Here is a 26,789-nt window from a genome sequence, read left to right as displayed (position 1 = left end):
TTTTCAGAGCATGGATTATTGAATTTACATACAAAAATGGCAAGAGGGGCTCTGGACATACGCAGAGTGCTTTCCCCATCACCAAGAATGTGGGGGCTGTAGCTGACAAAGCCCCTGCCTTGCATGCTGAAGGTCCCCAGTTCCCTCCCTCGCAAGCTCTCAGCCCTCCCCACCCCCACACTGCTCCCCTGCTGCTTCCAAGAGGCCGGCACCGGCACCCATTGCCTTCGTGCTTCAGTCCACCTCACAGAAGGGAGCAGAGTCGAATGAAAGCTGGTCCTCTAGCTAGAGCAGCCTCCTGCTCCTAAGGTGGGCTTCACTTCAGTCGGGGCTTGGTAGAAACCCAGGCAGAGAATTTATTGTCAGGACCAAATCTCACTCTTGGAAGACTATCTTTGTATTCTGTCTACAACTTTATGACAAAAACAATGCACATAAAGCACTTTACAAAGCAAAGTGTTGTGGCCAACCTCAAGGCCATGGCAACCACCATCACCACCCACCTCACTGGCCCGAGGGAAGCAGGAGAGGCCAAGAAGCTCTGGGGAGCAGGCAGGAGTAGTGGGGTCAGCAGGCTACTGCAGGGGCAGCCCCTCCCAACCCCACTCGCCCTGGCTCCCGAGCCCCTCTGCGTCTGTCAGGGCCAGGACCCTGCTGGGAAGGAGGCTGCACATGCACCCGGTGTCTCTATCAGGGCGCACATGCACTCTCCAGCCCAGGAAACACCTGACCCCAGCAGAAGCAGAGGGGCTCCGGAGACAGTGGGAGCGGTGCAGGGAAGCGGCAGGCAGCTGCAGGGACCCTGCACCTTTCCACTTCTCCTGCTGCCTGGAGGGGAGTTGGCCATAGGGGGTGGGTGGTAGAGGAGAGGAGGGTAAAAATCAGGTCCTTTCATTGCCCTAGTCGGCTCATCAATGGGAGAACCTGTGGAGAGAAAACACACATAAACTTCCAGAATCCTGATTCACTGGCTTAATTAATTAATTTATTTAATCATGTTTTATAATGCCTGATATGTACTTCTCTACAGTGTACAAAATTTAAAATATTTAAAAGTCACAGATTAAATTACAATACATTACATAATACAAACAAGAGGAAAAAATAGTGATTTTAAAAAGTTTTTTAAACGTTTAAAATTAATTCTAATAAACAGCCTGAGAAAACAGGAGAGTATTGAGGTTCTTCCTGAAAACAAACAAACAGAGAAGGAGTTCCTCTTATTTCAGCAGGGAGCATATTCCATAGCCCTGGGGCAGCCACAGAGAAAGCCCAGAACTATGTCGCCACCAAACCAGCTTGTGGCAACCATAACCGGACCTCTCCAGAAGATCGTAACAGGCAGCAGGGTTCAGGGCTGAGGAGGCACTCTATTAAATAGCCTGGACCCAAGCCGTTAAGGGCTTTACAGGCAAGAACCAGCACGTTGTATTTCAATCAGATACATATTGGCAGGCAGTGCAGTTCTTTTAAAACTGGTGTGACGTGTTCCCTTCGTGTTGTCCCAGAGACCAATCTGGCAGGCGCATTCTGTACCAATTGTAGTTTCCTGACTATGTGCAAAGGTATCCCCACGTAGAGTGCATTACAGTAGTCAAGCCTGGAGGTTACCAGCATATGTACCACTGTGTTAAGGTCATTCACCCCTAGAAATACAGACTGAGTCAAGATGAAACTCTTTCGTGTAAAAGGTGCAACTGCCAGGAACATGTGAGTTCTCCTGGTCAACATCTCTTCAAGCATGAAACAAACACCAACCGTTAATACAGGGATATCATTTGAACGAAAAGAAGCACATAGGCTCCTTTCCATTGGGCTTCTAATAAAGTCTTTATTATATACAACAAACTTATGCAAAGCAATAGAATAATACTTGCAAAAGGTTCAAAAAGTGGGACTGTCAAATGGAGTGAAAATTAACATGGTGCCTGTATTGCCTAGCTGTACAAGCCCAATTCAAGGAACCCGCCCCCACCCCCTTTGGTTTCCAAGCTAGCAAGCACAGCCTCATTAGTCCAATCAAAACTTACACACCGAAGGTAGAAGGAATGGAACATCTCATGCCTCTGGCCTTCATCACATAAATCTGTCCAGAGAAACCTTTCTAACTCCCCACTCCCGCCTCCCATATCAGTGTATTCAAAAAGGCAGTAACATTCCTTTGTTGAAAACGGGACTTCCGTGTTGGTCACATTTTGCTGAGACATTGAATGTCTGGGAACCAGTCCAACAGCTGGTCCACCATTTACCTGTGTGGAATCTTTGATGCAATTGGAAATTTTTGCTCCAACTTAAGCTCTTTCCACACTCATAACCATATATATCGTTTCTCTCCTGTGAAGATTCTGTGATGGACAGTAAGCCTGAAAACCTGAGTAAAACATTTTCCACATTTAAAGGCATTTAAAAGGCCTCTAAACTGTGTGGATTCTTTGATGTAATATAAGGTTTAGCTTTTGACTATAGCTCTTTCCACACTCTGAGCAGCCATATGGTTTCTCTCCTGTGTGGACTCTTTGATGGACAGTAAGTCCTGACTTATGATTGAAGCTCTTTCCACACTCTGAGCAGGTATATGGTTTCTCTCCAGTGTGGACTCTTTGATGGACAGTAAGTCCTGACTTCTGATTAAAGCTCTTCCCACACTCTGAGCAGGTATACGGTTTCCTTCCTGTGTGGTTTCTTTGATGTAATGTAAGTTGTAGGTTTTGATTAAAGCTCTTTCCACACTCTGAGCAGGTATATGGCTTGTCTCCTGTGTGGACTCTCTGGTGGTACGTAAGTGTTGCCTTATGACTGAAGCTCCTTCCACACTCTGAGCAGGAATATGGTTTCTCTCCTGTGTGGACTCTTTGATGGACAGTAAGCCCTGACTTATCATTGAAGCCCTTTCCACAGTCTGAGCAGGTATGTGGTTTCTCTCCTGTGTGGACTCTCTGATGGACAGTAAGCTTGTCACCCCGAGTGAAGTTCTTTCCACATTCTGAGCAGGAATATGGTTTCTCTCCTGTGTGGACTCTTTGATGGACAGTAAGTTGTGACTTATGATTGAAGCTATTTCCACACTCTGAGCAGATATATGGTTTCCCACCTGTGTGAACTCTTTGATGGGAAGTTAGTGCTTCCTTGTAGCTAAAGCTCATTCTACACTCTGAGCAGGTATATGGTTTCTCTCCTGTGTGGATTCTTAAATGGACAGTAAGCTTGTCACGACGAGAGAAACACTTTCCACATTTTGAACATTTAAAAGGCTTCTCACCTGTGTGGATTCTTTGATGGACAGTAAGTGGTGTCTTCTGACTGAAGCTCTTTCCACACTGTAAGCAGGTATATGGTTTCTCTCCTGTGTGAACTCTCAGATGGTCAGTAAGTGTTTCCTTACGACTGAAGCACTTTCCACACTCTAAGCAGGTATGTGGTTTCTCTCCTGTGTGGATTCTTTGATGGACAGTAAGTCCTTCCTTCTGACTGAAGCTCTTTCCACACTCTGAGCAGCTATACGGTTTCTCTCCTGTGTGGATTCTTTGATGGACTGTAAGCATGTCACCCCGAGTGAAGCTCTTTCCACATTCTGAACATTTAAAAGGCTTTTCACCTGTGTGGATTCTTTGATGAAATGTAAGGTTTACATTTTGACTAAAGCTCTTTCCACACTCTGAGCAGGTATATGGTTTCTCTCCTGTGTGGACTCTTTGATGGACAGTAAGTCCTGACTTCTGATTGAAGCTCTTTCCACACTCTGAGCAGCTATATGGTTTCTCTCCCATGAGGATTCTGGGACATCTGCTCAGATGAGTCAACCTACTAGTAAAGGTCTCTACATACTGAGGGATCTTATTCCTTCTGCTTCCCTTATAGCATCCTCCTTGGATTGGGATGAAATGCAAGTCTGGCCCTTCGGAAGGACTAGTCTGCCTCCACTTCTGGCTCCCTTCGGTTCTCCTTCTTGCTCTATCGGCCTGTTTCTCTCCCTCCCTCCAATCACCTGCAACAATAAAGAGAGGAACATGGTGAGGGAGCAACCGAGTCTTACATCAAGGAGCAAGCCCAGCTGACTGCTGTGAGGAGACAACCATACAAAGGAGCCAGTGGAAAGGTAGCTCCTGCTAGAAGAAAAAAGCCTCTATTGCAGGGGTGGGCAAAGTGGGCCCTCCAGTTGTTGCTGAACTACAACTCCCATCATCCCCAGCCAGAACATATGGTGGCTGGGAAAGATGGCTGTTGTAGTTAAACAGCTGCCAGAGGGCCTGCTTTGCCCACTGCTGTCTATTGAATGGTATCAACTGGCAGCCACTTGCTCCACCGGATGCATTTTTCCACAGTTTGGACACCATTTTTTTGATTGCTAAAAACTCCCTCTTTCTTTGCTAACTTCAGCTATTCCTGGGCCATTTTCCCTGTGAGCACTTTCAAGTGGGTGACATTTAACCCGAGGAAAAGGTCTGCTGGGGAGAATTCACAGCCTGATCTGCCTGAGAATGATGCTCACTACACAGCAAAGCAGCCAACTGCTGACCCCTCTTCTTCCTCGGAACACTCCAGAAACGCATCCTCCCTTTCATTGGAACATAGGAAGCTGCCATATACTGAGTCATACCACGGGACCACCTAGTTCAGAATTCTCTACACAGACTGGCAGCAACTTCTCCAAGGTGACAGGCAGGGATCTCTCTTGGCCCTGTCTTCGAGATACCAGGGATACCACAAGACGAGCTCTCCTTCCTACACAGTTGCAGCCTGCAAGTGAGAGGTCAAGTTTAGGACCTGAAATTTTTCCTTCAGAGAGAAAGAAACCAGATAGTTCTTGGGAATCCAACGATAACAGATCTTCAGGCAGACCAAGCAGCTCTGTTTGAACTGCCCTTCTGCACTCAGCCACATAAGAACATAAGATACCTTGCCAGCTTCCTGGCAAGAGGCCTTTATCTCTCTCATTCATAAAGAAGTAAAAGATCCTACCCATCCTGAATCATATAAGCCTATATCCTTATTGGACGTGGATTATAAAAATTTTACTACAATTCTGGCGGCAAGGAATAAAATAAAATAAAAACATAAAATAAAATAAAATAAAAAAGAACATGAGTAACCCTGCTGGATGAGGCCCAAGGCCTATCTAGTCCAGCATCCTGTTCCATGCAGTGGCCCACCAGATGCCTCTAGGAAGCCCACAGGCAAGAAGTGAGGGCATCCCCTCTCTCCTGCTTCAGCTTCTCTACAACTGGTATTTAGAGGCCTCTTGCCTCTGAGGAGAAAGGGCAAGTCATCTTTCCACTACTACACACTGGGATGAAGCAGGAGAGCCAGGGTGAGTGCCTGGAACAAGAAGATTCAGCTAGTCGCCTGGAGGTGGCTCTTCTTTGCTCTCTTGCTGACGAATAGTCCCAGGAAGGCTGTCATGCAGAGCAGGGATTCCCTACCTGTGGTCCTCCAGATGCTGCTCAACCACAACTCCCATCATCCCCTGGCTGGGGATAGTGGGAGTTAGAGTCCACCATGTATGGAGGACCACAGGTTAGGAACCCTGATGTTGAGGAAGCCCAAAATATCCCTATCAACCCCAGTGCAGGTAAGAAAGCCCCAACCCCAAGGAAAGCTCGCTCTTACACCTCACCAGGAGCCAGCCTCCAGACCATGTGTTGGACACCACCAAATGCGGTTGCAACAGGTTCACGAGGCAAAGGCTGAAGGGAGCTCACAGTCTGGCCAGCTTGGGACGTTGTGGAGGTGTTACCATTTGATTGAGGGTTTCAGGAATGTTGTCTTGTAGGCTCTGATTGCAACCAACTCATTTTTTTCCTTAAACAAGGAGGGTGTCCAACATCACCCCACCCTCGGAACTCCAATAATGCACCGTGTACGTGTGTGGTTCATTATGAGGATCCCCCTCCCCCTTGTCTGCCAGCTGCGGTTGCAAGCAGCCGTGGCTTACACACGAGCAGAAAAATGAGGTTAGGAGGGTGCTCGCTTTCTTAACCAAACACCTTTTTCTTCAAATACGGAGCACACCCAAGGAACATGGACCAGCCACTGACATCCCACAGTACATTGCTACAGACTGACAATTGCAGACATTTCTGCTTCCTTACATCCATCAGCCGAGGCCAGGAGGGAGGCTTACCCAGAAAGGCCAGATGCCCAGAAATCTCCTCCAGGACTTCCCTGTGCAGAGCCCTTTGGCCTGGATCCAGAAGAGCCCACTCCTCCTCGGAGAAACACACAGCCACCTCCTCAAAGCTCACAGACTCCTGAAAGGGAAATAAAACATTAAGATCGTTCACACCACACACGGCGCATAGGCTGGGGAGAGCTGAGGGGGAAGGCAAGATCAATGGAACTTTCCCACCACCACGAGTGTAGTTTGGCCAGGGTGCCACAGGTCACAAGCTCTCTTGAGCGGCATTGCTTTAATTGCCTGAGGTGGGATCAGATGGAGGAAATCCTCCCTCATCCCGCAATGCCCTGTGTGGGCAGTGGAAAGGCAGCCTGCTACAGTGCAGAAGGGCTCCTCTCCCTGGCCGCTCAGCAGTCAGGGCTCTATGGTCACCACACCCAGTGGCCGTTTTTAGCGCCCCAATAGGACATACAACCGGGCAGTGAGGGAGGAAGTGTGCACGTGACCTCCTACCTCACTTTTAGTTTCCAATGTAGGCTTCCTGGCAGAGGAGTGCCAGGATTGGGAGCGATCCCAGTAGTTCTCACAACCAGCCCTAGCCAAGCCAGCACTGCCCTACCTGGGTAGGGTGGGTTGTGAAAACGCCCTCCCAATTTCTGCATCAATGTTTCTGCATCAACCAGGCCAAATTGGCCCACAGTTCTCCTGTAGAATCTAAAACTTCCTTTGTGGCATTTGGAGCCAGAAGGGAGCACCTTTGACTGAAGCAAAGGGAAAGAAAGAGGTTCAATGGGGCCCAGAGAGAGGTGAGGTCTGCCCCTCTTCCCCCCCAGTGATTCTTCTCCTACCTGATCCGATGAGTGCACAGCAACTGTTTCCACTCCACCACCAAGAGGACAAGCTCTGGGAGGAGTCGCCAGCATCATTTCACTGCCTAGAAGGAGAGGAAAGATGTTTTGGGCTTGAGGGGCATTTTGCATTTCAGTGGCTGGAGTGAAATCAGTTTCTCTTCATGCCATTTTTGGCTCCATGCAAAGCTTTGTGTTGGAGCTCTACTCAGCAGGCTCAAGAGAAGCATCTCCAGCACACAGGCTCAAGGGGAACCCCTTAGCAGCCCTGGAGTTTCTCAAGAAAGGAGAGCCTAGTCAAAATACATCCCCTGCATCCTTACCCAGTGCCATGGCGTCTCCATCCCTCTCCTTCATGATCCCCCTGAAGAGCGGCTGCTGCCGGGTCACCAACAGAGCCGTCACGGACTCTGGGAGCAAAGGGGCTGCTTTGGCTAACATCGCATCTGTCTCAAACAGGAGAAAGCGGAGGGGGGCTAAGAAAGCAACATTTGCATTTTAAGGCATTTCCATCCCTTGGTTCGAGTTCCACTACTCTCAGTGTGGCCATTTCAAAGAGGAGGCATCACCCATATTCAGAGCCTCCCAGCCAAGAAGGCCCACCAGGAGAAAGCAAAAGACTTTTGGAGGGAGGGGATAACCCCTGCTGACTGAACAAACAGGCACCTCTTAAAAGTGATGATTCTCTAATATTTAGTGGGAAGGTGTGGACATAAGACTAGAGGAAGCTGCCTTATACCAAGTCAGACCATTGGTCCATCTAGCTCAGTACTGTCTACAAAGACTGGCAGTGGCATCTCCAAAGTCACAGGCCAGGGGTCTCTCTCGGCCCTATCTTGGCAATGCCAGGGAGGGAACTTGGAACCTTCTGCATGCAAGCCTGCAGGTGCTCTTCCTATCCAGGCCCAACACAGCATCCTTCCAGTGGCATTTGCTGGTGGGGAATACCTCTTAACCTCAGGACTCAGCTAACTTCTATTATTTCAGATCCTGGGTCCCTCCAGCTCAATCGTCTCTGGTAGGGCTCCTCCAGGGACCATTAGGTAGATCGGAAGCTGCCTTATATGGAGTCTGACCAGAAGCGCTCTCACCCCTGGACTTTGGGGCTGAAGTCCCGGGCCTCCACACCCTTAGAGACCCCCAAATCCTTTTTAGTCTGTCTTGGGGTGTTGTGGTCATGTTAAAAATACTGGGGGGGAGGGCTTTCAAAGGCCTTTAGGTCCACGATCATAAATTAAATGGCACAGTGGGGAAATGCTTGACTAACAAGCAAAAGGAATCCCCGCTGGTATGTTTCCCTGACACTGGGAAACACCTATATTGGGCAGCAGTGAGATAGGAAGATGCTGTATGGCATCAGCTCATACTGTGTGGAAGAAGGCAATGGTAAACCCCTCCTGTATTCTACCAAAGAAAACCACAGGGCTCTGTGGGCACCAGGAGTCAACACCGACTTGACAGCACACTTTACCTTTACCTCTGAGTCTAACCCTTGATCGATCTAGCCCAGAATTGTCTACACTGGCCAGAAGTGGCCATTCCAAGGTTTCAGGCGGGAGTTTTTCGAGCCCTATAGAGAGTTGGTGCAAAAACTGAACCTGGGGCTTTCTGCAGGCAAAGTGGAGCTCTTCTTACCACCAGAAGAAAAATCTCTCTGACATGATCCCAGAGGGAAGCCGGGCTAGAGAGCTCCTTCTACGGAGCCACCCTCTCGGTCCAGCTGCCGATGAGTCGTCTTCCCCAGGCCTGCTGCGACATGGAGAGGCTGCCAGCCAGGGATTGTACTTGGGAGCTTCTGCATGCCTAGCAGGAGCTCTGCAGACTTGCACTGAGCAGCAGCGCCTCCAATTGATGGGCCTCTCTCCTCCGGGGACTTCCCGAAGCCTCCTCCCCGGCCTGCCTGGCCTTGCTTTCCCTGTCTGGTCCCGGGGGCGGGGGGGCTCCCTTGCACCCCAGATCCTCACTTTTGCACTCACCAGATTCTGAGAATCAACCGCTGGAGCAAGACGAGCCATTAAGTGACTGCTCGCAGTGCTGCCGGTTTGCCTTCTCAGGTGATGGCTCTCTAGGAAGCGCGACTCTCTTTCCTTGCACAGCGGTCCTCCAGAGTCCAGCCAGAGGGGAGGGGCCATTGAAGGGGGATCTCAATCTCAGGCCGGGGAGGGCGCGCGAGTCGTGGAGGGTTCCTTGGATTGGAGGGCTCCTTGGATTGTCGGCGCGGGGGGATGACGTCACTGCCTGCCCTGGCCCCCTCCTCTTGGGGAAGGAGCCTTGGAGATTGCCGGCCTCAGCAGCATCTTCTTCTCCCCTGGAGGGTGTATGTGGGGTGTTGAGAGCAGGCGACGGTCCAGCCAGGCCAAGAGAGGAGAAGGAGGAGGAGACATCACATTTCTCCTGCTGGAGGAAGGGAAGAAAGAGGAGGCGCCCCAGCCAGTCTCCAGCCGGGACCAGCCCTGGTTGCAATGCTTTCAGACCTTCCCATCTCAGCACCTTGGCCGCAGAGCCACGCCTGGCCCTACTGCAGGAGGGAGAAGCCCGTCCGCCCCCTCCGGGGTCCCTTGCCGCTTGAGGGGGTCCTCCTTCCCTGAAGGAAGAAGCGGGAAGTGGGATCCTCTCAGCTCCTTCCAGTTTCCCTTAGATTCTGCACCACCTTATTTCTATAGACACACACGCTGACATTTGGACGCTTGCAATGCAGATCTAGCCCAGGTTTCGATAGGACGATTCCTGTTATTCCTCATGCAAACTGGTGGAAGCCCAGGCTGCCGTCCTTGGCAAGCTCACTTAGGGGTGTAGAGTCCCATTGGAATCCAGTGGGATTTACTTTGGAGTAAACTGCACAGGGTTGCATGATGAACATTTAAAATATATATATATTTCTTAGGTGATACAGCAAAAGGAATCCCCTTTTAGCTCCTTGGCCTTTTATCTGGCCTGAGGGCTTCCCAGGGGCATCTGGTGTGGGCCACTGTGTGGATCAGGATGCTGGACTAGATAGGCCTGATCCTGATCCAACAGGGCTGTTCTTAAGGTGTCTAGTGAAGAGCTCAGGCTCTCTCGATGTCTCCGTTTGGACTTAATGTTGGGATTTCTTGCTTCTCTTCCTCTCCTGAAACTGCTTCATCTCAGTTCCAGATAAAGAAAGAGGGAAAATGGGACAAAGTGCCTTCAGATTTCCCCCCACATGCAGCTCCAAACCTTGAAGGGGGCTCCATTGCACCCTCCTCTCCCTAGCCCCCTGGTTGAGAAGGGAAAAGAAAAGCCTTTGGGGGTTCACAAACAGGGAGAAGGGAGCAAGCAGTGATCCACATTTAACTTGGATCCAGATGCTGCGGGAAACCCACAGCACGTAAGAAGCTGCTTTAGACTGAGTCAGACACACCCTTGGTCCATCCAGCTCAGCTGTGTCTACACTGTTTGGCAGCAGCTTTGCAGGATTTCAGACCAGAGTCTTTCCCAGCCCTACCTGGAGATGCCAAAATGATGAGGGATCTGGAAAGCAAGTCCTATGAAGGAGAGTCAGAGGAGCACTTGTTTAGAAGACAATACTAAGAGGAGAGTGGATAGCAGCCTTCAAATATCTGAAGAGCTGTAACAGAGGAGTGGACTTGTTCTTTGTTGCTGCATTCTCTGGATGAGGACCAGTGGGCTCATGGGCCTAGCGTCCATTGGACGAGGGAGTGCAAATGTCCCTGGGCCCGGAGGGTCAAGGGGTCCACAAGGGCCCTGTGCCCGTGCCAACAGCCTGCCTGCCGCCATTTCCCATTTACCGCTGGTGCTGGTGGCGGGGTGGGCGGGCTTCTCCCTCCTCCCTGGCCAGCGTGCAGGCCTCCCCATTCGCTGGCCGGTGCGCTGGCTTCTCCTGCACCTGCATGCAGGCCTCCCCATTGAGTAGGGAGAGTGTCACATGCCATGAAGTCAGGGTGCGCTGGCCGGGGAAAGGGGAGGCGGCTGGTGGGTGGGCTTCTTGGTGCACCAGCTTCTCTCCGGCTGGCGTGCCAGCTTCTCCCCAGCTGATGCACCTGCCTCTCCATTCCCCCAGCCAGCGTGCCGGCTGGGGAGAATCCAGCACACCATCCGGAGAGAAGCCGGTGCACCAAGAAACCCGGCTGCCCGCCAGTCGCCACAGGTAAATAGAGGGGGAAGCACAGCAGGGTGAGGCTGGAAAGTAGGGGTGTGACTTCGGAGCTGGGGTGTGTGGGGAGCCCCCAAAACAACTTTATCTCGGGACCACTGGGAGTCTCCCTATGCCACTGAGTGGGCTGAAACTGCAAGGAAGCAGAGTTTGGGGGAAGAGAGCTGGTGATGTGGTAGCAAGCATGAATGGCCCCCTTTGCTGAATTGCATCTGTCCCAGTTTACATTTGGATGGGCACAAGTACTGTTTGCTGTAAGATATTCCCCTTAGGGGATAGAGCCGATGCTTAATGGCAGAGCATCTGCTTGCATGCAGACGGTCCACCTTGGAGAACTGCTAGAGAGAGAGTCAGTGTCACTGGAGAGAGAGTCAGTGTAGACAATGCAGAGCTGGATGGACCAAAAGCCTGACTCCATATAAGGCAGCTCCTTATGCTCCTGGGCTAGATGTGAGGGAGAACCTCTTAACTGTCACCCACTCTTTCGACGGTGGAGCAGCAATCTGCCGCATGCAGTGGAGATGATTCTTCTTCCCTGGAGGCTTCCATACTGAGGCTGAGCAACAATCTCAGCTTATCTAAGAGAGCACTTTCCCCTGCAAGATCTCCACCATGCATTAACCACACACCTTTTATGGATGTGCATGAACCGGTTCAGTGTTTGAGCCAGTTCAGAGGCAGCGGGTTCCTTTAAGAGGCAGGGAGGGTGCCTCTTACCTGCCCATCCCTGCCCTGCTGCTTTCCCCCCCCGCCGGTATCTCCTTGTAGCCCTGGTCAGCATCGTACCGGAAATGGCTGATATGCATGTGTGCCATGTGCATGTGCGCCGGCCATTTCTGGTACGATGCTGACTGGGGCTGCAAGGAGGTACACTGCAGCCCCGAGCCAACACTTTTGGGGGAGCGTGCCAGCTGGCGGAAAGCAGCAAGGCAGGGATGGGCAGGTAAGAGGCACCCTCCCTGCCTCTTAAAGGGACCCCCCAATACTGAAAAAGGGTGTCATTTAGACACCCACAAGTACGCGGAACTGCAAATAGCAGCTCCGTGAATGCGAGGTTCTACTGTATATCAGAACTGGCTTTGTTTATTTTATTTTATGTGCTCTTAATGGTATGTTTTATTCTATTGTTGTTTGATGGTTTTACTTTGTGAACTGCCCAGAGAACTATTATTATGGGACAGCCAACAAATAAAAGTTTTACTAGCTGACCAGGCGCAGAGCATCTGTGCCCCTAGTTCTCCCTGACTCTTCCCCCCTTCAGATCTGTTTCATACTCCCCCGCCCCAGTTTGTTCCCACCCATCCCCAGTTCTTTCCCACCCCACCCCATCCTCCCAGTTTGTTTGCCCGCCGGCCAGCGGGGCTTTGTCTGCTGACCAGCCGCAAGCCTCCTTCAACAGCAGCAGCTCCTTCATTCAGCTGGCCAGCCAACCCCGTCCTGCCGCATGCACCCAAAGCTGAATTTTCGCAAGGGTTCTGCCACTCTTGCAAGAGTTTCGCCACACATCCCCATGCATCCCCAGCGGCACGTCTACAGGAATTAAGTATATAGATTATCAAATAGTCATCACCATGTCTTGCAGAAATGATTTCTGTACTTCAGCTATGGGATGCAGTCATGTCTCCCTAGGTGACTGGCTTCCTCTCACCCTAGCTCAATTTTTAGATATATTAAAATATTCTCAAATGTTGGGGAGGAGGCAGAAGACTCTGAAATCAAGAGCAGCAGTCAGTGACAGTCCTATGCAAAGCACAAACTAAAAGAAGATAAGAACCAGGATTTATTAGGGAGGTAATTGGGGAGAACACAACCTGCCTCTCTCACTCCTAGCTCTCACCAGAGCTAGGAGTCACCGATAGCTCTGTCATCTATTAATTTGTCTAACCCCTTCTTAAATCCATAAATGAATTCTACAACCCCTTTCAAGATGGTGGCTGTGTGCATTTCCCCCTGAAAAACTTTGCAGTGCAGGAGAAGTTTACCATTGCCATCTCCCATGCAGTATGAGATTATGCCTTTCAGCATCTTCCTATTTCACTGATGCCCAGGGGTGTATCTAGGGTAGGGCATGCAGGGCACATGCCCTGGGTGCCACTTGAAGGGGGGTGCCATTTTCTAAAATTAATTTTTTTTAAAAAATCGCCGCCAATAACAAAATGGCCACCGTGCATGCTCAAATGGCCTCTGTGAGACCCTAGGTCATGCCAGGCCTCACAGAGGTCATTTGAGCATGCATGGTGGCCATTTTGTTTTCAGTGGCCATTTTTTATTTTAAAACATATTTTTAAAAATGGCCACCGCACATGCTCAAATGATCTCTGCGAGGCCCTAGAGGCCAGAGGGGGGAAGGGGAACCTTTGAAGACACCCCCCCTGCATGGCTTTTAGGAAGCTCTCCGAAGGGGCTACAGGTTAAAATAATAATAATTTAATATAATATAAGTCACTGTATTTATATTTAGTTTGGCACTATGTACAGAGAATCAGGGCTTGTGAATACTGAGCTGAAGCTTTTGAGCTAGGATTGTATTCATTTGCTCTTACTTTGCTTCTTGTGATAAGTGAGTTAAATGTGATGTCTTAATAATATGGCTATTAATGGTGAGTTTGTCTTTGAATTAGTGTGAAATCCTTAGTATTAAGGCCCACTGGGAGTTTCTTGCTCTCTTTCTCTTATTTTAACTGTCTTTCTGAAATACTAAAATATATTCCAAGCAGTGACACAGTTTACTCTGCATATCCTTTAATTATTTTAAGAGTATCTGGGAAAAATAAAATTCTCCATTTATTTATTTTTAACTTATGTACTAGCGATGCTACAATGCATAGTAGAGAATTAGACAGGCAATTCTGTTTAGTTTTCCAAGTCTACCTTCCAAGTATTTGTGTATTTCATGAGCCCCAGCATACTGAAATGTGTAGTTTTCCAGCATTTTTTGATCTGGCTACGTCCACTGCTAAATAGTTTTTGAAATATTAAAAGATTAAGAAGCTTGACTTGTATTTTTTAGCTGATATTATGGTAAAGTTATCTGAAAGATGGGTGTCAGATGCTTGGACAGGGGGTGCAATTTCAGTGCTTGTCCTAGGCTCTATTTCCCCTAGTTATGCCTCTGCTGCTGCCTGATATAGGTGTTTCCCATAGTCTGGGAAACAAACCAGTGGGCATTCGAACCAGCAACCTCTGGCTTGCTAGTCAAGCCATTTCCCCACTGTGCCATTAGGCAGCTCTAGTACCCCACAGGGACATAAAATTATAGTGAAGGGAAAGTAGGTGGATTAGTTCATACCATGGTACCAAACTTCTTTTCTCAGAGACTTTGCCGGCGTTGGACTGTTGCAAACTCTTCTTTTTTTGGAAACCTTAGGCGGGGCAGGGGGCAGAGCACAGGAAAATGTTAAGTACGAGCTTTGCCCTAGTATGAGCTTTGTCCTTGTAGTAGTGTTGAATGTGTGTAGTTTTTATTTAAAATGATAAAGTTTGTCATGGCTCATACTGAGAATGAAACTGTGTTGCCTAGAAACAGCTTCAGGTACAGAAGTTGCATCTTTAGAGTGGGGTATGGTGACTCCAACTTCTAGAACATCCTGGGGCAAAACTAGACCTGGAAATGCTCCTACAACGGGCATGTTTCTGTGGTAGAAGGTTTCCCCACACACTCAGCAGACCTTCGCTCCCTTTCCTTTTGGCTCATCTTGATGAATTGGAATTTTCAGAACGTCCCCACACTGGCATGGCAAGAAATGGATTGATTCCTCTGCTTCCTAGCTTGGTTTCCCTCTGGCTTGTTTGGAAACTCTTGACTTCTAAAGATATCTTCTGGCTCTCCAAGTCTGTGTTTCCCCAGTTCTGCCCCTCGTGGCCCATCTGCACTCTCACACCCATCCCCTGGAAAGAGCATGAGCAGGTCTGGCTCAAATCCCCTCTATGCACCTTCAGTCGTGCCGTAGTCCAGCTCTCCCTTCCCACAGGCTGGCCCACTCTTCCAGGTCTGATGTGGCGGAGAACCTTGCTACCGTCCAGCTCAGCACTGCAGCCGCTTCTGAAGGCCGGGTGCATGGAGACCAGAGGGAACGTGGGGAATCCCTTACAACTGCTGCCCACTGAGTTTGTGCTTTTGCTCCTCTCCCCCCAGCCCCACCCAGAAGTACTACTTTAGACTAGGCTCTGCTTCGAGGCGCAAACCAACGGGTGAGGGCTGAAGGGCACTCACTTCATGCCTCTCAGCTGGTGACCCCCCACCCCATTGCATCTCAATGCTAAGTGGCCACCCAGTCCATCTCCCCAAGAGGCCTTCAACTTAGTTTGGCTATTCACTTCCTGCTACTCCAACTTCCCCTTCCTTCTGTCTTTTGGATCTGCAGGGCGGGACGATCAGGAGGGAGAGGAGGACAGGACATGGCTGGCTGGCTCTGGCTGCTGCCACTGCCAGCTAGTGGGAAAGGAGGATGGGAAGAAGCAGAGAGAGAGGGGTGGTGGGCAGGAGGAGGGGGGTCAGCAGAATCTGTGCATGTGGGGAAGAACCCATGATCTGGGCATGCACACAACATGGGTCCCCCCAGTTTTTAATTTGCTTAAGATTGTAGTCTATTCCAAAGGCAGAGGGGAGCCGCCCAGCACCTTCCTGCCCTATCCCCACCTTCTGCCTTTGGAGCGGGGAGATAGCAAGATGAGGGCACCCCCCACATCTGAATAGAAGGGGTAAGGGTGAATCGATGGGGATGAGAACAGGTCCTGTGTTATGAGCATGAATTGTCGCCTTTGTGAAGCAGGGTTCCCCTTGGTTTGCATTTGGACAGGATACTACATGCGAGCCCTATTTAGGGTGGACTACAGCTCAGTGCTAGAGCATCTGCTTGCATTCAGAAAGTCCCAGGTTCAGTTCCTGGCATCTCCAGGTAAGGCTGGGAAGATTCCTGCCTGCAACTTTAGAGAGCCACTGCCAGTCGGTGAAGAGTAGATGTTAGAGTATATGGCTTATACTATCTAGCAGGGGGTTTGTTGTAAGAGAGTAAAGAGAGGGAAGTATGCCTCCTTGTCTTAAGGAGGCAATTAGAAGAACACTTCTAAAGAAGCCTGCCTTGAATCCCTTAGAGCTGAGTAACTACAGGCCTGTCTCCAACGTTCTGTGGTTGGGCAAGGTAATTGAGAGGGTGGTGGCCTCCCAGCTCCAGACAGGAACATAGGAAACTGCCATATACTGAGTCAGACCATTGGTCTATCTAGCTCAGTATTGTCTTCACAGACTGGCAGCAGCTTCTCCAAGGTTGCAGGAGGAAAAACGAAAAAGAAACCGTGCAAAGTGTGGAGACAAAGGGGCCACGAAAAAGATGCCAATAATTGCAAAAACACAAATTGTGCTGCATTTAAAGATCCAGAGATCTATGTGGAGGAAATGAACGAGACACATATATCCATTTATCTATACCTGAAGATGCTATATTAATAGTCTAGAATAAATGGATAACAATAACAATTAGTAGCCTAAAATAGCTAGATAACAATAGCAATTATCTTGCAGATAGTATCTGCACATGCATATGAACAAAACATTGCATCTCAATGAATAAGACAAAAGTCATAATAAAAAGTAAATGCACCTGGGGCTTTTTAGTTTAGAAAAAAGATGACTGAGGGGAAACATGATAGAGGTCTATAAAATCAAGCATGGTGTGGAGAAAGTGGATAGAGAAATTCTCCTCCCTCTCACATAACATTAGAACCAGGGGTCATCCCATGAAATTGATTGCCAGGAAATTTAGGACCAGCAAACGGAACTACTTTTTTCACCCAACATATAATCAACTTGTGGAATTCTCTGCCACAAGATGTGGTGACAGCCAAAAACCTAGATGGCTTTAAGAGCGGTTTGGATATCTTCATGGAGGAGAGGTCTATCAATGGCTACTAGTCGGAGGGCTATAGGCCACCTCCAGTCTCAGAGGCAGGATGCCTCTGTACCAGTTGCAGAGGAGTAACAGCAGGAAAGAGGGCATGCCCTCAGCTTCTGCTTGTAGGCTCCCAGTGGCATCCGGTGGGCCACTGTGTGAAACAGGATGCTGGACTATGGGCCTGATCCAGCAGGGGTGTTCTTATGTTCTTAAGAACAGGCCCTGTTGAGGGAGAACCAGCATGACTTCTGTAAAGGTAAATCTTGCCAACAACCTTTTGGAGTTCTTTGCGAGTATCAACAAGTGTGTGGATAAAGATGACCCCACTGACATAGTATACGCGGACTTCCAAAAATCTTTCAACAAAGTTCCTCATCAAACTCTTGAGAAAACTTGGCAGTCATGGGATAAGGGGATAGGTTCATGTATGGATTGGTAACTAGTTAAAAAACAGGAAACAGAGGGTAGTGTAGCAGAAATCTCCAACGGGTTGATTAGAGGTAGAGACCGCACTGTTCCATCCAATTCAAAGCTTTATTGATCATGGTACTGGGTCTTCATCAATCACCAGGGTGAGAGAAGAAGAACCACACAAAATGATGTTTACAGATTATACACCAAAGCCTTATCAGTTATCCAAATACATTTGGTCAGAATGAGTACCCATACATTGTACAGCTGCAGACCTCTTGCTACTGCGCATGTCCAACCTTCAAGCCACAGAGAGGCTATTGTTTGTTTTGCACTCACAGAATCTGTCCCAAATAATACAGACAGGGAGTAAGACTTTGGGTCACTTCTCCATCTTAGATTTCTTTCTTCCATCTTAGATTTTCTTCCAACAGTAGAAATAAATGGACAGTTCCCTAAATAAAGGGAAGTAAGAATTGGGGTACCCCAGGGATCTATACTGGAACCAGTGCTCTTTAACTTGTTCATAAATGATCTAGAAATTAGAGTAAGCAGTGAGGTGGCCAAATTTGCAGATTTTAGGGTTGTGAAACCCAAAAGAGATTGCAAGGAGCTCCAAAAGGATCTCTCCAAACTGGGGGAGTGGGCAACAAAATGGCAAATGTGGTTCAATATTGGCAAGTGTAAGTTATACATATTGGGGCAAAAAAACCCAACTTGACATATACACTGATGGGATCTGAGCTATTGGCAACTGACCAGGAGAGGAATCTTGGGGCCATGGTGGACAGCTTGTTGAAAGAGTGTTGATGTGCAGCAGCTATGAAAAAGGCAAATTCCATGCCAGGGATCATTAGGAAGGAGACTGAAAATTAAACTGCTAATATTATAACGCCCTTATACAAACTATGGTATGGTCACATTTGGAGTACTGCGTACAGTTTTGGTCACCATACCTTAAGAAAGGCATTGTAGAACTGGAAACGTTGCAGAAGAAGACAACCAAGACTATCAGGGGCCTAGAGCACCTTCCTTATGAGACAAGGCTATATCTGGGGTTTTTTAGTTTAAAAAAAAGACGATTGAGGGGAGACATGATAGGGGGTCTATAAAATAATGCATGGTGTGGAGAAAGTTGAGAGATATTTTTTTCTCCCACTTGCATAACATTGCCAAAAAATTTAGGACCGACAAAAGGGAAGTATTTCACACAACGCATAATGAACCTATGGAATTCTCTGCTACAAGATGCAGTGACAGCCAACAGCCTGGATGTCTTTAAGAGGCATTTAGACAAAATCATGGAGCACAGGTCTATCAATGGCTACTAGTCTGAGGAGTATGTTACCTCCAGACTAAGAGGCAGGATGCCTCTAAATACCAGTTGCAGGGGAGTAACAGCAGGAGGAAGGGCATGCCCCCAGCCCTTGCCCATGGGCTTCCTGTTGGCATCTGGTGGACCACTCTGTGAAACAGGTTGCCGGACTAGAAGGGGGTTGGGCCTGATCCAGCAGGGCTGTTCTTATGTAAGGTCTTTAAGTTCTTTTTAAAATGAGGCAAAGAGGGAGCTTGACTAAGGCCTTCTGGCAGGGTGCTCCAAAGACAGGAGCCACCATTGAGAAGGTCCTGGCACTGGTCCCTGCCAACCAGATTTGTGTCAACGGCAGGGCTGAGAGAGGATGCTGAACGTTACCTGGAAGTGTGGGCTCAACTCGTAGACAAGAATACAAGAGCTATTCACGAGCAGGAGTGGATGGTCTACCCATGAGAAAGGATGAGGTCTATTTGCAACAAGGATGGAAGGCTTCTCAGCAATAAGGTTACAGGTCTATTCACAGATAAGGTCAAGGGTATATTTGTAAGGGTAAGGCCTACTTGTGCATAAAGTTGTGTGCACATGGAACCTCATTTCTAAACCAGAATATAGAAGACGGTACAAAGCCTTTGCAGTTAATACGGCATGGAAGTTTAGATGGGCACCATAACTTGCTATTTCCCACACCTTTTAAAGCACGAATGAAAACTCATAGCATCTTAACTCCCATCTTTAAACAGGTTCCCACACTCTGAACCAGGTTATATGGCATCCCTCCTGTGTGGATTCTTTCACGGACAGTAAGCCTGACACTCCGAATGAAGCTCTTTCCACATGCTGAGCATTTAAAAGGCTTCTCACCTGTGCGGATTCTTTCCTGCAATGTAAGGTTTAGGTTTTGACTAAAGCTCAGGAATAGTGTGAATGCACAGAAGGCCACTCGAACAACTACAGGCACAGGTAGGAAACCTGCCCTCCTCCTTTGTATCTCTGTGCATCACACTTGGGTTATGTGCTTGCGCAGAGACCTGGTTCCGGTCTCTGGGAGTCCTGAGTAGAAGGGAAAGAGGGAGATTTGGGGCTTTACCAGAAATGGGGGATTCCTGCTGCAAGGAAGAGGAAGTGGGAGAAGGTGTTGGGAGCAAAAGGAGAGACGAGCATGGAGACCATAAGGGAATCTCAGTGTGTAATTTAGGTTCCCTAGAGTAAGGAAGGATTTGGATCTCTCCTCCTCTTGAAAAGCACAGATTTCAGGAGAAATGTTGTCATGCATTTATACCCTCTGTCTTCTACTTTCCCGTAGCTCACTGAGAAATTCTGTATGGTCTCTGTGAGTTATAGAAGGCAATTTGACTTATATGTTTGGAAATTTAATTTAGTTTAGAAGAAAGACAAGGTCAGGTCTTAGTACTAACCCATCTCTGTGGAACGTCAACTAAGGTTAGTATTCACCTTTGTCTATTCTCTAGAGTGTGGACTCTTTGATGAGTAGTAAGCTGTGACTTCTGACGGAATCTCTTTCCACACTCTGAGCAGATATATGGTTTCTCTCCTGTGTGGATTCTTTGATGGACAGTAAGTCCTGACTTATCATTGAAGCTCTTTCCACACTCTGAGCAGGTATATGGTTTCTCTCCTGTGTGGACTCTTTGATGGACAGTAAGTTGTGACTTATCTTTGAAACTCTTTCCACACTCTGAGCACTTATATGGTTTCTCTCCTGTGTGGATTCTTTGATGTACATTAAGTTGTGACTTATGATTGAAGCTCTTTCCACACTCTGAGCAGATATATGGTTTCTTTCCTGTGTGGTTTCTTTGATGGATATTAAGTCCTGACTTATGACTGAAGCTCTTTCCACACTCTGAGCAGGTAAAGGGTTTTTCTCCTGTGTGGACTCTTTGATGGGAAATAAGACCATCACAGCGGGCGAAGCTCTTTCCACACTCTGAACAGATATATGGCTTCTCTCCTGTATGGACTCTTTGATGCTGAGTAAGCTTTGCCTTTTGACGGAACCTCTTTCCACACTCTGAGCAGATATATGGTTTTTCTCCTCTGTGGACTCCTTGGTGGGAAATAAGATCATCAGAGTGGGTGAAGCTCTTTCCACACTCTGAACAGATATATGGCTTCTCTCCTGTATGGACTCTTTGATGGTTAGTAAGTTTTGCCTTACGACGGAACCTCTTTCCACACTCTGAGCAGGAATGTTGTTTCTCTCCTGTATGGACTCTTTGATGGGAAATAAGCGTTCCTTTCTGACTGAAGCACTTTCCACATTCCGAGCATTTAAACGGCTTCTCACCTGTGCAGATTCGTTGATGGACAGTGAGTGCTGCCTTCTGATAGAAGCTCTTTCCACACTCTGAGCAGATATAGGGTTTCTCTCCTGTGTGGATTGTGGGACGTCTGCTCAGATGCGGCTGACTAGTCAAGGTTTCTACATCCTGAGAGATCTTATTCCTTTTGCTTCCCTTGTGGCATTCTCCTGGGACTGGGATGGAATGCAAGTCTGGCCCTTCGGAAGGACTAGACTGCCTCCACTTCTGGCTCCCTTCGGTTCTCCTTCTCGCTCCATCGGCCGGTTTCTTTCCCTCCCTCCAATCACCTGCAGCAATAAAGAGAGGAACGTAGTGAGGGAGCAACTGAGTCTCACCCCAAGGAGCAAGCCCAGCTGACTGCTGTGAGGAGACAAGCGTGCCAAAGAGGCAACGGAAAGGCAGCTCCTGCTAGAAGAAAACGACCTCCATTGCAGGGGTGGGCAAAGTGGGCCCTCCAGCATTTGCTGAACTACATCTCCCATAACCCCCAGCCGCCATTTATCCTGTCTGGGGAAGATGGGAGTTGTAGTTCAAGAGAAGCCAAAGGGCAAAACCTGCCCACCCATCTATTGAATTATATCAGCTGGCAGCCAGGATGCATTTTGCACAGCTTGGACACCCTTTTTTTTGACTGCTAAATCCCCTCTCTCACCCTGCAGATAGAATCACTTCAGCTATTCTTTGGCTGTCTCCCCTGTCAGATCTTCCAAGTGGGTGACATTCAGCCCGAGTAAATGTCTGCCAGGGAGAACTCACAGCCTGATCTGCCATCACCCATCACCCACCACAGCACCAAGTATCTACCTGTTGATCCCTCTCTTCCTCAAAAGGAAAGTTGTCTTCTCAGCTCTGGTTGCAACCAACCACTTTTTTCTTCAAATAAGGAGCATATCCAAGGAACATGGACAAGCCACTGAGATCCCCCAGTGCATTACTACAGACTGACAAGAGCAGAATTTTCAGTTTTCTTACATCCATCAGCCAAGGCAAGGAGGGAGGCTTACCCAGAAAGGCCAGATGCCCAGAAATCTCCTCCAAGACTTCCCTGTGCAGAGCCCTTTGGCCTGGATCCAGCAGAGCCCACTCCTCCTCAGAGAAACACACAGCCACCTCCTCAAAGCTCACAGACTCCTGAAAGGGAAATAAAACATTAAGAACATTCACACAACCCAAGGCACTTAGGCAGCTCCCCCGAGTGGAGGGGGAAGGCAGGATCGGTTGAACTTCCCCATCATGAGCGTCATTTCTTTGACATGCTATGACTTGCATGCCCACATAAACGACACTGTAGCAGTCACCCAAGGTGGAATCAGAAGACCTCCCTTATCCCATAATACCCTGTGTGGGCAGTGCAAAGCCAACCTACTACAATGTAGAAGGGCCGCTCAGCAGTCGGGCTCTATGGTGGCCACTCCCGGCGCCCAGTTTTTTAGGCGTTGTCCTACCTCACTTTTAGCCTGGGTTTCCAATGTGGGCTACCTGCCAGAGGAGTGCCCCGATCAGGAGTGATCCCAGCAGTTCTGACAGCCAGCCCTACACAAGCTTGCACTGCCCTAACCGGGTAGGGTGGGTCATAAGAACGCCCTCCCGATTTCTGCATCAATATTAGCAGAAAGGTAAATGCTCAAGGTCCTCCTGCAAGATCCAAAACTTCCTCTGTGGCTTTCAGAGTCAGAAGGGAGCACCTTTGACTGAAGCACGTTTGACTTGTTTCTCTGCAGTTTCTATTATTAACAAACCAGTTTTGGATGTTCTGAACTTCTGCATGCACTGAAAAAAAATGCCTTTGGCTCTACTTTTGAGACAATCATCTCAGTCTCTGAAACGCCAAACATCTTGTGGTCACACAACGTATAACTGAACTACTAGCCTAGGGAGATCAGAATTCAGATTATTTCTGCACAAAAATGGGCAAGTGATGGAACTTTTGAGGACATCATTCCACACACATCCAGCCCCTTGCAACTACCTGGATGAAATACTCTCTCACCTGCTGCTCTTCCTGCTTCTTCTCCTCTGCCTGGCTCAGGAGGAAACCTTCTGCCAGGGCCACCGCCTGCGAACTGGTCTCCGCTCCACATTCTCTCACCCAGCTCTCCATCTCCGGGGGCAGGATGGTCAGGAACTGCTCCAGGATCACCAGGTCCAGCATCTGAGCTTTCGTGTGTCTCTCTGGCTGCAGCCACTGATGACAAAGGTGGTGGAGTTGGCTGCAAACCTCTCGGGGGCCCTCAAATTCCTGGTAGACGAACTGTCTGAATCTCCTGACCTGGACATCTGAGCTGGTGGTGTCTCCTCCCAGAATCTTCTGCAAAGTTCTTTCCCAGAATTCCTTATCATTGCCAGTCTGGATAACTTGCGGGCCTTTTTCTTCTCCCTTCCCCAATTCACTATTTATTGGGCTGTGCAAATCCATGGTCTCTCTGTGCTCAAATTAAGCTCCCAACACACCCAAAAGCTCTTCTTCCTCTAATGCTACTTTGCTGCCCAGGGCAAGAAGAGTGTGAGGAAGCCACTGCTTAGTCACACAAGGCCAAGGCAAGTTTGCTGGTGGCGTTGAAAGTTAATATAGTTTCTAGACAAGCATATAATTCACGTTCAAACTCCAGCTTCTCCCTGAGGGGGGGAAAGGGGAGGCAAAATCAGAGAGCATCAAAGACCAACACAGTTCCATTAAACTTTAAATCAGGAACAGTCCCCCCTAACCGTCATATAAGTTTTCAAAAAAAATGGAAATTAGGCTTGATAAAGAGTTTTCTATAACTCAAAAGCTCACACAGTTTAGCATTGGATTCATACAACTGAGCAACACATGGACAAAGCACTGAGTGTTGCTTTCTCCATTGTTTTACTATCAAGAGCCTTTCCGTGCAATCCCCTTCTTCATACTTGCTGGGGTGCAGATACTCCTCCATTTATGGAGTTCAAACAGAAACAGTGTCTACTGGGCTAGATTATTGGTATATACTAGGATAGATTACAGGAATATTGATTCCTAGTGGTGATCAGTGGAACTGAAGTGTTTTCAAGGTCAGTACATTTCAGAGTTGTTGTTTCTCAGCATTTCTCAGCTTCAGCACCAATTACCACCATCCCTCATATTTTCCAGTGCCCAATAGGGGGACAGCTCCCACCAGAATTCCAGGGGAAGACCTTGCAGCCTCAAGACTACTTTAACTTCTACTCTTTCAGATTCTGGGTGCATCCAGCTCAATCTTCTCTGGTGGGGCTCCTCCAGGGGTCATTAGGGGCAATCGGAAGCTGCCTTATACTGCATCTGACCCCTGAGCAATCTAGCTCAGTATTGTCTACACCGACTGGCAGTGGCGTTTTCAGGCAGGAGCCTTTCCCAGCCCTGCCTGGAGAGATCTGGGACCTTCTGTCTGCAAGCAGATGCTTGACCACTGAGCTACGGCCCCAGTTTTCTCAGCTCCTCTTACCACCAGGAGAAAGATCTCTCTGACATGATCCCAGAGGAGGGAAGACTGGCTAGAGAGCTCCTTCTACAGAGCCACACTCTCCATCCAGCTGCCGATGAGGCGTCTTCTTCCCCAGTCCTGCTGAGACATGGAGAGGCTGCCAGCCAGGGATTGAAGCAGGAGGGAGTTCTGCCAGACTGCTGCCCCTGAGCGGCAGCCCCTCCAATTGCTGGGCTTCTCTTCTCCCTGGCCTGCCTGCCTGGCCTTGCATTCCCTGTCGAGTCCCGGGAGGGGGTGGGGTACTTTGCACCCCGGGTCCTCCCTTCCCTTCTTGGCACTCACCGGTTTCTTCGCCCAAGAAGCTACTGCTGGTGCTGCTGGTGAGAAAAGCCAGACGGGACGGGAAGTCCCTGCTTGCAGGGCCAGCCTTGCGTCTCACCGGGCTCTCTAGGCAGCGCGACTCTCTTCCCTTGCCCAGCGGTCCTCCAGGCAGAGGGGAGGGGCCACTGAAGGGGGATCTCTCAGGCGGCGGGGGAGAGAAGGGGGGTGGGGGCGGAGTCGAGAGCGCGAGAGTCCCGGCGAGTTCTTTGGATGGCCACGGCTGGGAAGGGGGCTGCATGACGTCACTGCCTGCCACGGCCCCTCCTCCTTTGCGGGGAGCCTCGGAGTAGGGATGTGCACGGTCCGGAGAAGTCCGGACCGGCACCGAAGGGGGGCCTTGTTTTTAGGGCGGGGAGGGCTTGCTTAGCCCTCCCGCCTCCTTGCCCCCGCCAGCGCCCGTATTTAACATTATAGGGGCGCTGGAAACCAGCCGCCCCCCCCGCCGCCGCCACCCCCCGCCGCCGCGAAATCACTCTTAAAAACATCCAGCCCTCCCTCCCTCCCAGCTAGCTGCCCGCCCGCCGCCTCACCCACCCAGTCGCTCACCCGGTCGGTAGATACTAAGCGAGAGGAGCTCCGGCACAGAGCTCCTCTCGCTAGGAAGGCCTCCGGGAGAATGGGGGCTTGCGCGCGCCGCAAACCACACCGTTCTCCGGAGGCCCGGTCTACCCGCCGGGAAAGGGCCGGGTAGACCGGGCCGCCGATCGCTGGGTAGACCGGGACTCCGGCGATCGGAGGCCCGGTCTACCCAGCGATCGGAGGCCCGGTCTACCCAGCGATCGGAGGCCCGGTCTACCCGGCCCTTTCCCGGCGGGTAGACCGGGCCTCCGGAGAACGGCGTGGTTTGCGGCGCGCGCATGCACGCGCAAGCCACCATTCTCCCGGAGGCCTTCCTAGCGAGAGGAGCTCTGTGCCGGAGCTCCTCTCGCTTAGTATCTACCGACCGGGTGAGCGACTGGGTGGGTGGGTGGGGGGGCGGGCGGGCAGCTAGCTGGGAGGGAGGGAGGGCTGGATGTTTTTAAGAGTGATTTCGCGGCGGCGGCGGTGGCGGCGGCGGGGGGGGGGGCGGCTGGTTTCCAGCGCCCCTATAATGTTAAATACGGGCGCTGGCAGGGGCAAGGAGGCGGGAGGGCTAAGCAAGCCCTCCCCGCCCTTAAAGATATACCCCCCACCCGGACCCGAACCAGCCCAGTCCAAACCGGTCCGGCAGTTCGGCCATTCTTTGGAATGGCCGCCGGACCGGTTCGGGCACACCACTACCTCGGAGGTTGACAGCATCTGCTCCCCCCTTTCCCTTGCTGGAGGGTGCTTGTGGGGCGCTGTCGGGGGAGAGAAATGGAGGGTAGGTTAGAGGGAGGCGGGCAGGAGAGAGGGAAGAGGAGGCGCCCCAGTCAGTCTCCACCCAGGACCAGCCCTGGCCCCTGGTTGCTTTCTCCCGCCTCAGCAGTTGGGCGACAGAGCCACGCCTGGCCAAACTACAGGAGGGAGAAGCCCATCCGCAGTGGAGCCCCCTACCAGTCCAGCATCACCCCCCCCTCCTCCTTCTGAATCTGACCCACACAGTGATGTTTGGAGCCTCCTTTCCAGGGGGCTGATGAGATCACCCAGCATTCTGTGTTGGTGTCCCTCGATTCCCGCATCCCCACCCACTTTGCAACGCCTGGACCAATATGAACCAAATCGGGTTCAGTTTGTGATGATGTCATCTACCACAATCCAAGATGCCCAACACCTGAATGTTTGAGGCACAAGTGGGCTAACTTGTGGAATGTCTGATTTGAACCAAATTAGGTACAGTTATAGTGAGTGACACACAGGGGCACCTCCCATAGTGTGGTTTGTGATGATGTCATCCACCCTGATTCAAGATGGCAGAAACTTTTCCTCCATGCATATAGTGGATGGAAGGGCCTTCCTTTTGTCTCCAGTTTCCACCAAAATGTCCTTTAA

General features: G+C 49.8%; 1 pseudogene; it reads right to left on the bottom strand.

The window, feature by feature from the left end:
• Positions 1-963: 963 nt before the first annotated feature.
• LOC128341974 (zinc finger protein 420-like) lies at positions 964-24,902 on the bottom strand (annotated as a pseudogene).
• Between the last annotated feature and the right edge of the window lie 1,887 nt (positions 24,903-26,789).

The sequence above is a fragment of the Hemicordylus capensis genome, chromosome 2, assembly GCF_027244095.1.
Source record: "Hemicordylus capensis ecotype Gifberg chromosome 2, rHemCap1.1.pri, whole genome shotgun sequence".
In the NCBI taxonomy this organism is placed as follows: Eukaryota; Metazoa; Chordata; class Lepidosauria; order Squamata; family Cordylidae; genus Hemicordylus; species Hemicordylus capensis.
The sequence above is the reverse complement of the archived record's forward strand: the minus strand, read 5'-3'. Positions and strand labels throughout refer to the sequence as shown.